Source organism: Heterodontus francisci, chromosome 14 (assembly GCF_036365525.1).
Source record: "Heterodontus francisci isolate sHetFra1 chromosome 14, sHetFra1.hap1, whole genome shotgun sequence".
Lineage (NCBI taxonomy): Eukaryota > Metazoa > Chordata > Chondrichthyes > Heterodontiformes > Heterodontidae > Heterodontus > Heterodontus francisci.
The window spans coordinates 76526319-76543157 of NC_090384.1; the positions used below are offsets into that span (position 1 = coordinate 76526319).

At 43.2% G+C, this 16839-nt stretch overlaps 1 long non-coding RNA gene across 1 annotated transcript; it reads left to right on the forward strand.

Annotated features, from left to right (window-relative positions):
• The first annotated feature begins 4286 nt into the window (after nucleotides 1–4286).
• Nucleotides 4287–13249, forward strand: LOC137377325 (uncharacterized). Its single transcript, XR_010976391.1, has 3 exons — nucleotides 4287–4366; nucleotides 10504–10587; nucleotides 13120–13249. It is a non-coding gene; the product is annotated as an uncharacterized lncRNA (long non-coding RNA).
• Nucleotides 13250–16839: the final 3590 nt, after the last annotated feature.

The following is a 16839-nucleotide window of genomic DNA, read 5'->3' on the forward strand; positions in this document are numbered from 1 at the left end:
GAGGAGCATCCAGGAGGGCTTCTTGAAACAGTATGTAGATAGTCCAACTGGGGATGGGGCCATTCTGGACCTGGTATTGGGGAATGAGCCCGGCCAGGTGGTCGAAGTTTCAGTGGGGGAGCATTTCAGGAGCAGTGACCATAATTCCATAAGTTTTAAGGTACTTGTGGATAAGGATAAGAGTAGTCCTCGGGTGAAGGTGCTAAATTGGGGGAAGGCTAATTATAGGCAGGAACTGAAGAATTTAGACTGGGGGCGGCTGTTTGAGGGTAAATCAACATCTGACATGTGGGAGTCTTTCAAAAGTCAGCTGATTAGAATCCAGGACCAGCATGTTCCTTTGAGGAAGAAAGACAAGTTTGGCAAGTTTCGGGAAGCTTGGATAACGCAGGATATTGTGAGCCTAGTCAAAAAGAAAAAGGAAGCATTTGTAAGGGCTGGAAAGCTAGAAGCAGACAAAGCACTTGAGGAATATAAAGACAGTAGGAAGGAACTTAAGCAAGGAGTTAGGAGGGCTAAAAGGGGTCATGAACAGTCATTGGCAAACAGGATTAAGGAAAATCCCAAGGCTTTTTATACGTATATAAAGAGCAAGAGGGTAACCAGGCAAAGGGTTGGCCCACTCAAGGACAGAGATGGGAATCTATGTGTGGAGCCAGAGGAAATGGGTGAGGTGCTAAATGAGTACTTTGCATCAGTATTCACCAAATAGAAGGACTTGGTGGATGATGAGCCTAGGGAAGGGAGTGCAGATAGTCTCAGTCATCTCATTATCAAAAAGGAGGAGGTGTTGGGTGTCTTGCAAAGCATTAAGGTAGATAAGTCCCCGGGACCTGATGGGATCTACCCTAGAATATTGAGGGAGGCAAGGGAGGAAATTGCTGGGGCCTTGACAGAAATCTTTGCATCCTCATTGGCTACAGGTGAGGTACCAGAGCACTGGAGAATAGCCAATGTTGTTCCTTTGTTTAAGAAGGGTGGCAAGGATAATCCAGGAAATTATAGGCCGGTGAGCCTTACGTCAGTGGTAGGGAAACTATTAGAGAGGAATATTCGGGACAGAATTTACTCCCATTTGGAAACAAACGAACTTATTAGCGAGAGACAGCATGGTTTTGTGAAGGGGAGGTCGTGTCTTACTAATTTGATTGAGTTTTTTGAGGGAGTGACGAAGATGATTGACGAAGGAAGGGCAGTGGATGTTATCTATATGGACTTTAGTAAAGCCTTTGACAAGGTCCCGCATGGCAGACTGGTACAAATGGTGAAGTCACACGGGATCAGAGGTGAGCTGGCAAGATGGATACAGAACTGGCTCGGTCATAGAAGACAGAGGGTATCAGTGGATGGATGTTTTTCTGAATGGAGGAATGTGACTAGTGGTGTTCCGCAGGGATCAGTGCTGGGACCTTTGCTGTTTGTAGTATATATAAATGATTTGGAGGAAAATGTAGCTGGTCTGATTAGTAAGTTTGCGAACGACACAATGGTTGGTGGAGTTGCGGATAATGATGAGGATTGTCAGAGGATACAGCAGGATATAGATCGGTTGGAGACGTGGGCGGAGAAATGGCAGATGGAGTTTAATCCGGACAAATGTGAGGTAATGCAGTTTGGAAGGTCTAATGCAGGTGGGAGGTATACAGTAAATGGCGGAACCGTTCGGAGTATTGACTGGCAGAGAGATATGGGCGTACAGGTCCACAGGTCACTGAAAGTGGCAACGCAGGTGGATAAGGTAGTCAAGAAGGCATACGGCATGCTTGCCTTCATCGGTCGGGGCATAGAGTATAAAAATTGGCAAGTCATGTTGCAGCTGCACAGAACCTTAGTCAGGCCACACTTAGAATATTGCGTGCAATTCTGGTCGCCACACTACCAGAAGGACGTGGAGGCTTTGGAAAGGGTACAGAAGAGGTTTACCAGGATGTTGCTTGGTCTGGAGGGCATTAGCTATGAGGAGAGGTTGGAAAAACTCGCATTGTTTTCACTGGAACGACGGAGGTGGAGGGGCGACATGATAGAGGTTTACAAAGTTATGAGTGGCATGGACAGAGTGGATTGTCAGAAGCTTTTTCCCAGGGTGGAAGAGTCAGTTACTGGGGGACATAGGTTTACGGTCCGAGGGGCAAAGTTTAGAGGGGATGTGCGAGGCAGGTTCTTTGCACAGAGGGTGGTGAGTGCCTGGAACTTGCTGCCAGGGGAGGTGGTGGAAGCAGATACGATAGCGACGTTTAAGAGACATCTTGACAAATACATGAATAGGAAGGGAATAGAGGGATATGGGCCCCGGAAGTGCAGAAGGTGTTAGTTTAGGCAGGCATCAAGATTGGCGCAGGCTTGGAGGGCCGAATGGCCTGTTCCTGTGCTGTACTGTTCTATGTTCTTTGTTGTTCTTTGTTCTCTTGTCGGACTTTCTGCATACTCACTCAAAAAGCTCTCCTGTATGCATTTTAAGAATTCTGCCCCCTTTAAACCTTATGCACTCAGACTATCCCAGTTAATATTGGGGAATATGAAATCCCCTACTATTATTACCCTATTATTTTTATACCTCTCAGAGATTTGCCTGCACATCTGCTCCTCTATCTTTTCCTGACTGTTCGGAGGCCTGTAGTACACTCCCAGCCAAGTGATTACACCATTTTTGTTTTTAAGTTCAACCCAAATGGCCTCATTTGAGGAACTTTCTAAGATGTCATCCCTCCTTACTGCAGTAGTTGACTCCTTGATCAACAGTGCAATGCCATCTCCTCTTGTATCCCCTCCCCTGTCACGCCTGAAGATTCTATACCCTGGAATATTGAGCTGCCTGTCCTGTCCTTCCCTCAGCCAAGTTGTGATAGCAATAATATCATAATCCCATGTGCTAACCAACGCTGTCAATTCATCTGCTTTACTGGTAAGACTCCTTGCATTGAAATAGGTGCAATCCAACCTTGCATTTTTCCCTTGTTCCTTTCCAGGTCTATATTTGCTCTGCCTTCGAGACTATATTCTGTTCTATATTACCCCCTACTGTACCTCCATTCTGTAACCCATCCCCCTGCCAAATTAGTTTAAAACCCCCCCAACAGCACTAATAAATCTCCCAGCAAGGATGCTTGTCCCATTTTGGTTCAGTGCAACCCGTCCAACTTGTACAGGTCCCACCTTTGCCAGAAACAGACCCAGTGATCCAGGAAACTAAAGCCCTCCCTCCTGCATCATCTCCTTAGCCACACATTCATCTTCTCTATCCTACTATTTCTAAACTCACGAGCACGTGGCACCGGGAGTAATCCAGAGATTACAACCTTAGAGGTCCTGCTTTTTAATCTGCTACCTAGCTCCCTAAATTCTTGTTGCAGGACCTCATCCCTTTTTCTACCTATGGCGTTGGTACCAATGTGTATCACGACCTCTGGCTGCTCACCCTCCCCCTTCAGAATGTCATGCAGCCGCTCCATGACATCCTTGACCCTAGCACCAAGGAGGCAACATCCCATCCTGGAGTCACGTTTGCGGCCACAGAGACGCCTATCTGTACCCCTTACGATAGAATCCCCTATCACTATAGCTCTTCCACTCCTTTTTCCCCCTGTTGTGCAGCAGAGCCATCCTTGGTGCCCCGGCCTGGCTGTTGCTGCTTTCCCCTGGGAGGCCATCCCCCCCAGCAGTATCCAAAGCGGTATATCTGTTTGAGTGGGGGATGGCCACAGGGGACTCCTGTCCTACCTACCTGCACCTACTACTCCACCTGGTGGTCACCCATCCTTTTTCTGCCTGTGCAGCTATTACCTGCGATGTCACCACTTCCCTAAACATGATATCCACAACATCCTCAGCATCGCGGATGCTCCACAGTGAATCCACTTGCAACTCTAGCTCCGTAATGTGGATAGTCAGTAGCTGCAGATTGATACACTTCCTGCACACATGGTTGTCAGGGACACTGGAAGCATCCCTGATTTCCCACATAGCGCAGGAGGAGCATACTACATATGCAAGCTCTCCTGCCATGACTTACCTTTAAATTAATTATTTACTCCCTTTAAAAATACTAATTACACTAGGGGCCTTGTTCTCCTCCAAACACTACCCAGTACAATCTAAAGTCCTTAATAAATTACACTAATTTAAGTAGTACTATTCACCTTATCACTTGAGGTTTTTAAAAAAAAACCTTCCCCTTTTTTACGCAATTTAAATGCACTAACAGCTGTTACTTACCTAACCAATCACCTTGCAGAATTCCTGTGATGTCACTGTAAGTTTTTTTTCCTCTTCTGAGTCTCAGCGCGTGCCGAGAGACACAGGGAGTCTGCCGCTGCTCCGGATCAGGTTCCATGCATATCCACCAGCCGCTGCTCCGCTCTGCTCCCAGGTAAGTGAACATCCGGTCAATCTAGATTGATTTTATTGGACCCTTACGCACCACCAAAAGGAGCAATGAGCACTGCCTGGTATTAATGGACAATTTCATTAAATCAGTGGAGGCTTTCCCCTGTAAGTCAGCCACAGCTTTGTGGACTGCTCGGACTCTGGTCAAGGAGGTGTTCTCGAGATGAGAATTGCCTGATACAGTGAAATGGATCAGGGAAGTCACTTCACTGTCAGGTGATGCAGGCAACTCTAAAATTGCTGGAGATAGAAGGCAAATGGCATGTGTCACACAAACCCCCAGTCATCAGGGATATTGGAACGCATGAACAGAACCATTAAAACAGCTTTGCGGAAAGAGCTGGAGGGATGGTCCCAGCGATGGGATGTAGTACTGCCCCTAGGCCTCATGCATATCAGAGGACAGATGTCCCAAAGGTATTCCCCCATGAATTGGTGATGGGGAGGCCCATGCGTTCCCCGCCCTCTGTTGATACCCACACTGACGGAACAGCAGGCCCAGGAGGTAACTAAAAATAAATTCACCCGAGATCTGTGGAACCAATTGTAATTGTTGCGTGACAGTGCAGCTAGTAATATCGGGAGAAGCATCGGCAGAACAAACTACTGCTGATGCCGGGCAAGTCCCAAGAGTGGGACATTGGGGCCCAGGTCATGGTAATAAACTGTGCAAGGGTGGGAGTATTTCAAACCTTGAACAAAGGCCTATACCACGTTGTGGACAAGGCCAGTCATATGGCCTATGCCATCCAATTGCCCAAACATGTTAAATGGTTCCACACTAACCAAATGAAGGAAGTGCATCTGCCAACCATGAAATGGGAAAGGTGGCTAGTAGCACACCCCGAAAGGATCCCGATTCTTCGATAAGCCTAGTGGTTTGGGATGAGGATGACAATGATAATGACTCAGAAGGGTCGGAAGAGGACGCCCCTCCGATACCCCTTTGGGACAGACGAGAGCAACGGTGAGGTCGGCAACCATCCGATTGTGGTGAAAATACCCCTCTGACCTATCGATCGAAGTAACCGGAAACGGCGAAAGCCGCAGCACTGGGCTGAATTCTTTATGGATTTCTATTCCCTCTGGCAAGGCCTTTGAGTAGAAGAGCCTTAGCAACGTGTAAATACTTTGTCTTGCAGAATTAATCACAGCTAACCCGTGACGACTGGAGAGGCCCATTATACCTTGCAGAATGCTACTCATCATACTGATACCACTGGGATTGGGGACAGGTGGAAGTTCGGTAATATTAATCGCAAAAAAAAATTTGTTGCAGTAACAAAGGCTCAGTTGGCATAAAGGTAGATGCCAACTACCAGGGCAATATGGACACAACCAGTACGATTGTGGTGAACGTCACCATCGGGCAATGAGTACGTGTTGAGTGTCAGAAGGGAAACAAGATCGAGGTCCCCTCCGAGGATGAATACCCCCTGCTGTTCTGCGTGAGAGAGCCCTGCAGCGCGAGTGACTGTAAAGTCCGATTTAAGTGCATAAGACCAGAGGGCGGGTTGATCCTCCCCAGAACAGGAGGGGTAACACCGATAATGGTTTTGTGTATCGTTAAGAACGAGTAAAGGCAAAACACCGTGGACGCAATTAACAGATTCCCCTTGCCCAGCATTAAGTCCTGGACCAGAGAATGGACTAGTGTTGACAATTAGTGGCACAGCTAGTGGTGGCACAGTGGCGCAGTGGTTAGCATCGCAGCCTCACAGCTCCAGTGACCCTGGTTCGATTCTGGGTACTGCCTGTGTGGAGTTTGCAAGTTTTCCCTGTGACCGCGTGGGTTTTCGCCGGGTGCTCCGGTTTCCTCCCACAGCCAAAGACTTGCAGGTTGATAGGTAAATTGGCCATAATAAATTGCCCCTAGTATAGGTAGGAGAATTGAGGGAAGGTGGGGATGTGGTAGGAATATGGGATAGTGTAGGATTAGTACAAATGGGTGGTTGATAGTCGGCACAGACTTCGTGGGCCGAAGGGCCTGTTTCAGTGCTGTATCTCTAAATAAATAAAAACAAATAAAGTTTTGTATGATAATGTACACCATGAGTTGGCACCCGTGGTCCTAAACATCTCAGATTTGGGATTACCCCTTTGGTGCTCAAATCTGACTAGAACAATCTATGAAAGATTGGTGAAACAAGTGATCGAACAGGAAACCCAGGAACAGGGATCCCAGGCCAGAGCTCCAGAGGGAGACTGGGCTTGGAGACATGTGACCGGGCTGAGACGAGGGTCTTGGGGAAATTTGAGAAGAAGTAAAAGAGGACTGGTGCATGATGTAATAACAGGTTTTAATACTGGGACAGGAGTAGTAAACACACTAGCAATAGCCAATTTGGACCAAAAGGTTAGGACCCTCAGCGCTCAGCTGAAAGAAATTCTAAGGGATGGACAAAGGATCCAAACAGATGGGTTCCAGAATACCCAAAGACTGACCAGATGTGTTAAATTGTTGGTGCCCATCGTGGAGGATCATGCGAAAACAAACAATAAATTGTGTAGGGAAGTGGAGGAGTCAGGAAAGAGAGCAGCTAAGAATGACGCCTGTTCTACCTATGGTAGTTGCGTTATCGAACATGCCTGGGAAAACCTGAGGCAAATTCACCAAGGAGAGGTACCCCTCTGGATCAGTAATGATCAGGTTAAGAATTAGGTTTCGAAACTCACCAATCTGACCGGTTGCCAACTCAGGGGATTAAGTGTATGCTACTAATACTAACCGTATTGAAAAGGGTGAATGTTATTAGGAATGGTACTGGCAATACCTATTATTACTGTGAATCATGCACCTAAGGATGTCTACTGGGTTGGAGTAATGCCGGGAACGTCATTGAGAGGATGTTGTATGGGAGAATCAACCATAGTGTATTCACATCCTGTCTATGCCACTGAGGAAGCATTCTGTGGTTTTAATGCGACAGTTAACTGCACTATGGAGGCAGTATCAGCGGTTATGAGTCCGACTCGGTTTGCTCACATGAGTAAGGGGAAATATTGTGTGACTACTTCCCAGACATCATTCTGGCATGGTAGGACACAATGCCCCCTAGAGAATAGTACAGTATGTTTTACCCCAACGCTTCCCTCAACGATACGCCAAGTGGAATTGATGGACATACACAGGCAAGAGGAAGTGGTCCTCAATGACACTGAACGTTTGAGGGATGATATGGAACTGTATGTTAGCCAATTTTCATACCCCATAACCCCATTGCTAGAGGTTAGACAAGGGCTGGACCAACTGCATAAGATTTGTTATATCCTCCAGCAAAGGAGTGGGCAAGTGCAACGGGACATTTGAGGAAATACAGGTGACCACCTGGTGGGAGGACCTGTGGGATTGTGGAATGAACGTGCAAGATCACCCCAGATCAGAATATTCTCACATGTTCTGATTGTAGCTCAGCTTGTGGTGTTGCTTTGCCTCCTCATCATCCTCTGTCAGCTACGGCGACAAACTAAGAAATGGAAAAGCAAGCACATATACGAGAGGTTTTCCAAGAAGGGACTCTTAGGGGAGGTTGGAGGATCACGAGTTGGAAGGTTTTATCTAAACCTAAATTGAACCTGAAGGGGCCAGGTAAGGTTTAAAGGGTGGAGCTCTGTAGGCGACCAACATCCAACCCATGTATGTAACATGGTATGTGGGTAAAGTAGTGTGTGCGGCTAAAAGTGGTAAACAAGTCCACAGCAGGGACGTAGGAATATGTGCTGAGACATCTATGTGGTGTAACTGAACTGTTAAAGGGGAAGTGAATGTGGTGAAACCTGCAAGGTGGTCATTAAGGCACGTCTAAACTTACTGCTAAGTTTGTAACTGACTCGTCATGTGGGCTGGTTGCTTGGAGACCAGGGGTCACCGGAATGAAGTAATGCCTTGTTATCAGACAAGGGCTGGAGAACAGAGAACTAGCTATGCAATGCGGTCAAAATTTGAGGGATGAGGCTACCAAAAATAAGCAGCTGTCAAAGCCAGTGAAAGGTTGACTGACTGTGGCTGACGTAGCGCACCCGCGGCTTTAGCAACAGCTGACCAACTAATCACTGTACATCAGGTAGTAAGGTCCAGCCCATCCCGAACTGATCATGCAGGTAGCATGTACGAAACTAAGTATAAGAAAGTGTGTTCCGAAGTGCTGGCTAACTAGCTCAAGACTAAGTAGTCTTATCAACTACTTGGGGAATCGGAAGGGGAGGACTGATCATCTGCTCCGTTCCGACTCTCGAACGAATTTAAGTAACCTAGCTTATGTGGACGTGGGAGTATAATCTTTGTTGAAGATAAGATTTTGAAACGCTGAATAAACATGCTATGTGTGAACAATAATTTGGTAGTCTTGAGTCGTTGATACCCAGAGTAAACCTCCAGACCAGTATTGGGGATAGACTACAGTAAGGAGCAGATTTTTGAAAAACCTGTTAGCATACATGACAAGATGTTACTCGGGATAAAGTCTTTCTTCAGATTTTCATTATTGTTTAAACATTGTGAGTATATTAAAATATCTTGTAGATCATAAAATATTGACAAAATGTACTAATGTTTAAAAATGACAAAAATAATATGTACAACTCCTGATAAGTCTTCACTGAGAAAATAACAATAAAACATAAACGTGCTCAAAACTTCTGTATTCAAAATGAAAATAAAAATGGGGGCGTTTGGCAATCAGCCAATTATCAGTACAAAGTAAACAGCTGTTTATTAAAAAGAATGGACACTCATAGAACAGAAGAATATTGCAGAATAGCTCAAAAGGCCCAACAAGTACATTGCTTTTCAATTGGTGCAACCTTCCTACTAAATTACTGCACTCCTTCTCACTAAAGAAACTCTTTCAATTGTTTCCAAACTTATTTATACTGTCTGGTTCACTGTTATTCTCTGGTAATTTATCCCACAAGTTTATTACTCTTGGGGTAGCATAAACTCTGCCTTGCTTTTCTCATGCTTTAATTTCCTTGGCCTCAAAAATCCAGAGCCATTCCAGTGCACGCTAGTTGTAACTTCAGTGGAACTCTTTTAAAATGGCCAGAAATTAGGTAAGAACTTGGATATGCCAAGAAATGGACATCCATTGAAATATCCAGCAGATTCACGGAAATATCCAGGATGGCCTGTCGGGGGCAGAAATCCATCTGTTCCAAACATGACCATCATCATAAGGGTGGACGGAGACTATTTACATTGGCAGTTTCCACATTTTGGTAACACAAAGGGATCCAGTGTATAGTCAGGTGAGGGCTACCTGGCCAACAACAAGGTGGTTAATGGCCCACCTGGAGGTTGAGACCAGCCAAATTGCCTGGAGACCTGAATACAATAGCACTTTTATTTTAAAATTTACATAGGTCTCTTCTGTAAACAAACCGTTTTGGCAGTTCGAAGTTATTTCTGGCGCAAGGCCCAATTTCTGCCTCCCTGTTCACACCTCTACCAGACTTTCTAGGACGTTTACAATGTGTACACCCTAGATGTGTCCTTAGTGATGCAGGTCAAGTTAAGGAACTTTCCTCTGACCCTACAAATCTGGGGTTTAGGAGAGATTTAGTTGTGGTGGTGCCTTTTGGGCCTATCTCAGTACATGCATGAAGATTCATGGGCTCCCTTTCTATGTGAACTCTGTGTCAAAGTGAACAGTGTGCCAGAACCACTTTTGTCAGACCACGTCATAATATTAAAGACTTCAATAAGGTCACCTCATGGGTTACACTTCTAAAAAAAAAAGAAACCCAAATTCATGAGCTATTCCTCATAACTTAAGTTCCTATATCCTGTAATTATAGGCATTGGTCAATTCGCCATTCGCTTGAGGGGATAAAATTTTCTTTTGATTAGGTAATCAGCTCTCACACAAGTACTGTGTTGTTAGTTTTACAGATGGCTCCACTATAAGCCCATAATGTCTTTTCCTGATCAGCATGCTGCTGCACCACTGTTCCAATCAATTAATGTTCATTCCATCAGTGCCTTGCTCAGACACTAATTATTTTACATTTATCCACTTTGAACTGCACCCAGCACCTCCAGGCAATGCTAATTAAAAGATCAAAATTCTTCTGAATCTGGTTGCACAGTTTCTCATTATTTGTTTCCTATTTTGATCCCAGGATCCCAGGCGGGGAACAATACTGAAAGCGATGATTCTGGATGGGTTCCAATGACTTAAAGTTAAATCTCACCAAAATAAAATAGTGAGTGATGAAAAATATTCTTCCCGAGGTGTGAACCCCTGCTGATTACAATGGAGTTTCTAGTAAATGGGGAAATATGATGATGAGAGGTTTGTTTAAGTGGTATCATTTGACCTTTTTTTTTTAGAAAAAGGAGTTTAAACACCAGTCTTTACCTAAACTTCTTCCCTTAATGTGAATGCATGTAGAATTCTCACCTGTGAAAAGTGTCAGTTGAAACAACCCACTTTATTTAAGTGCTAGCTGCTAAATCAGTCATAGAGTCATCGAGTCATAGATTCGTACAGCATAGAAACAGGCCCTTCGGCCCAACGCGTCCATGCCGACCGTAATGCCTATCTATACTAATCTCACCTACCTGCATTAATTCCATATCCCTCTATGCCTTGCTCATTCAAGTACCTGTCCAGATGCCTCTTAAATGTCGCTACTGTTCCTGCCTCCACCATCTCCTCAGGCAGCTCATTCCAGATACCCACTATTCTTTGTGTGAAAAATTTAGCCCTTTGATCCCCTTTAAACCTCTTCCCTCTCACCTTAAATCTATGCCCTCTAGTTTTAGTCACCCCTACCATGGGAAACAGACTCTGGCTATCTACCCTATCTATGCCTCTCATGATTTTATATACCTCGATCATGTCCCCTCTCAGCCTCCTTCGCTCCAGGGAAAACATACCCAGCCTATCCAATCTCTCTTTATAACTCAAGCCAGGCAACATCCTTGTGAATCTTTTCTGCACCCTCTCTAGCTTAATCACATCTTTCCTGTAGTGCAGTGACCAGAAATGCACACAGTACTCCAAATGCGGCCTAACCAACGTTATGTACAACTGTAACATGACGTCCCAACTCTTGTACCCAATGCCTCAGCCGATGAAGGCAAGCATGCCATACGCCTTCTTCACCACCCTGTCTACCTGTGTTGCCACTTTCAGGGAACTTGCACCCCAAAGTCTCTCTGCTCAACAACACTCCCCAGGGCCCTGCCATTCACTGTATATGTCCTGTCCTGGTTTAACTTCCCAAAATGCATCACTTCACACTTGTCTGCATTAAATTCCATTTGCCAGTCCCTTGCCCACTTTCCCAGTTGATCTATATCCTGTTGTAACCTTAGACAACCTTCTTCACTGTCCACTATACCACCAATTTTGATGTCATCTGCAAACTTACTAATCATGCCCCTTACATTGACATCCAAGTCATTAATATATTTGACAAACAACAGAGGGCCCAGCACCGATCCCTGCGGCACACCACTGGTCACCAGCCTCCAATCTGAAAAACAACCCTCCGCTACCACCCTCTGCCTCCTATCACCAAGCCAATTTTGTATCCAATTTGCTAGCTCACCCTGGATCCCATGTGTTCGAACCTTCTGGACCAGCCTACCATGTGGGACCTTGTCAAAGGCCTTACTAAAGTCCATGTAGACAACGTCCATCGCCCTGTCCTTGTCAATCCTCTTGGTCACCTCCTCAAAAAACTCTATCAAATTCGTGAGACATGATTTCCCACGCACAAAGCCATGCTGACTTTCCCTAATCAGACCATGCCTTTCCAGATGCATATAAATCCTGTCTCTCAGAATCCCTTCAAATAACTTTCCCACCACTGATGTAAGGCTCACCAGCCTGTAGTTCCCTGGCTTATCCCTTCTGCCCTTCTCAAATAAAGGCACAACATTAGCTATCCTCCAGTCTTCCGGTAGCTCACCCGTGTCTAACGATGATACAAAAATCTCTGCCAGGGCCCCAGCAATCTCCTCCCTTGCTTCCCATTGCATCCTTGGATACACCTGGTCAGGCTCTGGGGATTTATCCACCTTAATGTGCTTCAAAACCTCCAATACCTCCTCCTTTGTAATGTTGATATGCTCCAGGATATTGGTGTTCCCTCCCTTGAGCTCACTAGCTTCCATGACCTTCTCCACGGAAAATACGGACGAGAAATATTCATTTTAAGACCTCGCCCATTTCCCGTGACTCCACACATAGATTGCCACACTGATCCTTAAGGGGACATATTCTCTCCCCAGCTACCCTTTTACTCTTAATATACTTATAGAATCTTTTAGGATTCTCCTTTATCTTATCTGCCAGGGAAATCTCATGGCCCCTTTTTGCCCTCCTAATTTCCTTCTTAAGTGTAGTCCTACATCCCCTATGCTCCTCGAGGGACTCGCTCGATCCTAGCTGCCTATACCTGACATATGCCTCCTTCTTTGTCCTGACCAGACCCTCAATATCCCTTGTCAGCCAAGGTTCCCTAAACTTGCCAGCCTTGTCCTCCATCTAACAGGAGTCAGTCTCAAAATTAGCAGCATCACTGATTTATAGCATCCTTTTCTAAGAAAATGAATGGTTTATTTCAATATGGGTTACGACAGTGAAGTTGAATTTTATATGGCCATTTTTTCTTAAACATCGCTGAATGTGTTTCCTCTGACGTAAAGAATGCATTAATAAACTTACCCTGAAATGTTTTAAGGCAGATCTTGCAGCTTTAAAGATTTTCAAATTTTACTTGCAGATGTTCTCGTTTGATAATGTCTTCCAGTGTAACGTGAGAATCGGAAGTGATGGTAAATGATTTTTTAAAGACTACTTTAATGTAAAAAAGTGCTTCACCATGGGATTTATTCAAGTCTCAGAAGAAAGAAAAATAAATCATGTAAAGTTATTTCATTGTTCCCTTCTTGAAAGAATATTAAAATGAACTAAACACTTAAATATCAATTATTTTATGAACATTCCAAGAAAATTTAATTTAGGTAACACATGAATATTACTCGAATATATTAACCAGCTTTATGTGTGCAAGCCTTCATGCCAACATTTTAATCAGGATAGAAAAAAAATCCATTGATCATACATCCATTACAGCTTTTTGGCTGTCATAAAATATTTTGTCAGCATATTTCAGCATAAAAACTGATTGAAATAGCAAACAAGGTTACAGGTTCAGTGCTCGTTTCCATGCTGGAGAAGGTGAGGATATTAGAATTTGGTATCACTACAGCTTTCAGTGTATTGGATTATAGAGATAGCATATGTTATGCTCTGTACTTTCAGGTTTGTTCTGGGAAGGTGAAACCCCTGTAAATTAAGTCCAGGTGGTTTAAAGATGATGATGTTTTATAAACTGTTGCTTATCCATGATGCCTTGGGTTGTGTTGGCAATTACATTAAAATAGAACAGCAGTAGACTACAAAAAGATGAACTTGTACAAAAAGAGCAATGCAGTGCTGATGGGCAATGTGACCTTTTCACAGAGCTGCACGTTTTACCGTGGCAATATGTTTTCTTTGGAACCACTATTTGCTTTCCTCAGCATTGCTCCAGTTCAAGAATTCTGTGCATATTGAATAGAATTAGCATGTAAATCAAAAGTACGATGGAAAAACAGATGAATAGAAACGAAGGACATAAGGTGATCATGCTTAATGGTGATGCTTTTAAATTTACTTTATTTATGTCATTCCTATTACAGCTCATCAGCAACCTAGCTCTCTAGATAATATATATCTTCACAGCTTTCAAAATATTCATATTTTTTATCACATAACAATAAAAAACGTATTCCATTTCCACTGTTGAACATTACAAAATAGAATTTAAAAAAGCATAAATCAAGATATTTCTGCATCATATATTCTCTTATTAAGCCAATTATATCTAACCTTTTAATTAATGTGTGTAAAGGTGTATTCCTGAAAGAAAGTGTGAATGTATTATGAAAAAGGAATGATAATTTTATCAGTCACAGTGCTAATTGTGTTTATAATGTGTGTATTAACATGTTTAAGCATTACTCATTGGTTACTGAGGATCTAAGTAATAGCACCAAGGCCATCTGCAGGCTTACTCAGTTTTATTTCACAAATAAGCGATGGAACAGCTCAGATGGCCGAGGTCCCCAAATCTGTATACAAATTATTTTTGCATATATGTTATTCTATATCACTATGTAAATTCTCACTGAATATCAATCTACATAAGAGTTCTGAAACTTAGGTGAAGCCAATGTTATTCACATGTCATGCTAGGCCCCCACCTGCCAAGAATGAGGCACATTAATTTTGTCATGAACATTGATTTTAAACTGTTACTGGAGTGAGAAAGGACTTGTTAAACAGATCATCCGTGGCTGGAAAAGGCATTTGCATATTAACAGATGTGATTGGAAGGACAAAGGATCATTCCCTGATATATTCAACCACAATGGACCTTGATCACCAGGTATTGTGTGTAAGAGGAGCATTCCAGAGACTGCTAAGGTGTTACAATCCAAGATGTGGTCAGACCAGTTAGTCACATGATTAACCTGCTTGGCAACCTGGGTTTTTCTGAACTGTACAAACAGTTTGAACTCAAAAGGTCTGTTTGCTCCTGGACTGAGAAGATGTCTCCTGTTTGCTCCCATCTCTTTCTCACAAGCCTCTGAATCTACTGAAGACACATGAACCCCAAGAGAGAAAAGTCTCCTACAGCGAACAAGGTTTAAGAAGAATACTGGGCCCCAACAAATAGCAAGATCTACCTACAATCAAGGACTCTACAGTGAGCTCGAAGAACCGTAACAACTCTTCAGATATTGCCTCAAACCTTTTCACTTTATTTTTCTTCTGCTCTTTTCTGTCTCTATTTGCATGTGTGTATTGTGTATGCATGCTAGCATGGACGCGTTGTGTATCCGTAGGCGTCAACCAAATTAGAATTTACGTTTAATAAATTTAAACTTTTCTTCTTTAAACCTAAGAAAGCCTATTTGTGTTGGTTTGCCTTATAATTGGAAAGTGGTGAACAAGGAATCACCAAGGGGCAACTAAAACACAGTGTGCTTAAAATAAAACCCTGTTACAGTAAGACCAGGTGAAGGCTGAGAGGGACCCCCAGACACCTTTTTCACCTGGTTATAACACACAAAACATTAAAAACAGAGAACATTTCTTGATGAAACATTTGAAATATATTAGATAATATCATGTACAATATTGATTCTGACTTCATGAAAAACCACAATGCTCTCGAGAAGAAAATTTCAGGCTTTCCTTGCTAGTGAAGTACAATTCAATAATCCTACTTTTTATAATTGTATCACTATATGGGCTTCTTCAAGTATGAATAGGTTCTTCTTAAATGCAAGTTTCCTTTAGTTGCTGATTCTGCTGCCTTTCTATTTATATCTAAAGCACCAAATTCACTTTAAAAGCAATGATTTTTTGACGAAATATTTTTAGCTGAGTCCATTCTTTTGAAATGATATATTTGAAGAATATCGTAGGTTCTTATATTTATGTTCAACCTCTTTTTAAACATGTTTGGAAAGATGCTTCACAAGAGTTTGTTTTTGAAAAAATTCAGGCATAATGGAATTGCAGCAGCATGGATGGAAAGTTAACTGATGGACAGGAAACAAAGAGAGAGTAAACGGTGTAGCTTAGATTGGAGAAAAGTTGCAAGTGGTGTAGCCCAGAATTTAGTACTGCATCCACTTCTGTTTTCAGTATATCAAGGTATTGATTTGGATTTTGTGCAGGGAATCAATCTCAAGCACAAAAGTAGGAGGTTTGGAAAATAGTCAGGTACAGTAAAAGACTTCAAGAACACAGTGATGAGTGGAATGAGCAAACAGATAGTAGATGCAATTTAGCATGGATAAGCATAAGGCCACATATTTTCAGAGAAAAAACAAGAATGGAAACATAGAGTTAATGGAAAGGTATCGAAGAGTGTGGATGAACAAAGAGGTCTAGAAGATCAAATATATAATTCCCTGATAGTGCAAGAGTAGGTAGAAAAAGCTATTACAAGGGGAATAGAATTTGGGTTTATAACAAGGGTATAGAGTACGAGAGTAGTGATGAATTTATACAAAAGTATCATTACATCACAGTTAGAGTATTGTATGTAGTGTTTGGCACCCCGTTATTGAAAGAATATTAAAGCCATTGGCCAGAATTTTACCGGCATTAAACGTGTCTCTTCGGAGGCATCCGGATGCTAAAATGAAGCGCGATAACGTCTGGCCGTGTCCCCGGTGTCATTACGCACAGACGTCATTTAACCAACGTCGGAAGTCGGGCGTGAGCTAGTCTGCGCTCTCCGCCTGTATACAAGTAATTGAAAGGTAATTGAGGTTGTTTACAAAGCAATTGACTACAATTTTATGTCTGAGGTCTGATTTAATGTCCGTAAATCGGCTCGTGGGCGGCGTGTCGGCCAGCCGGCAACTACAGAAGGGTGGAA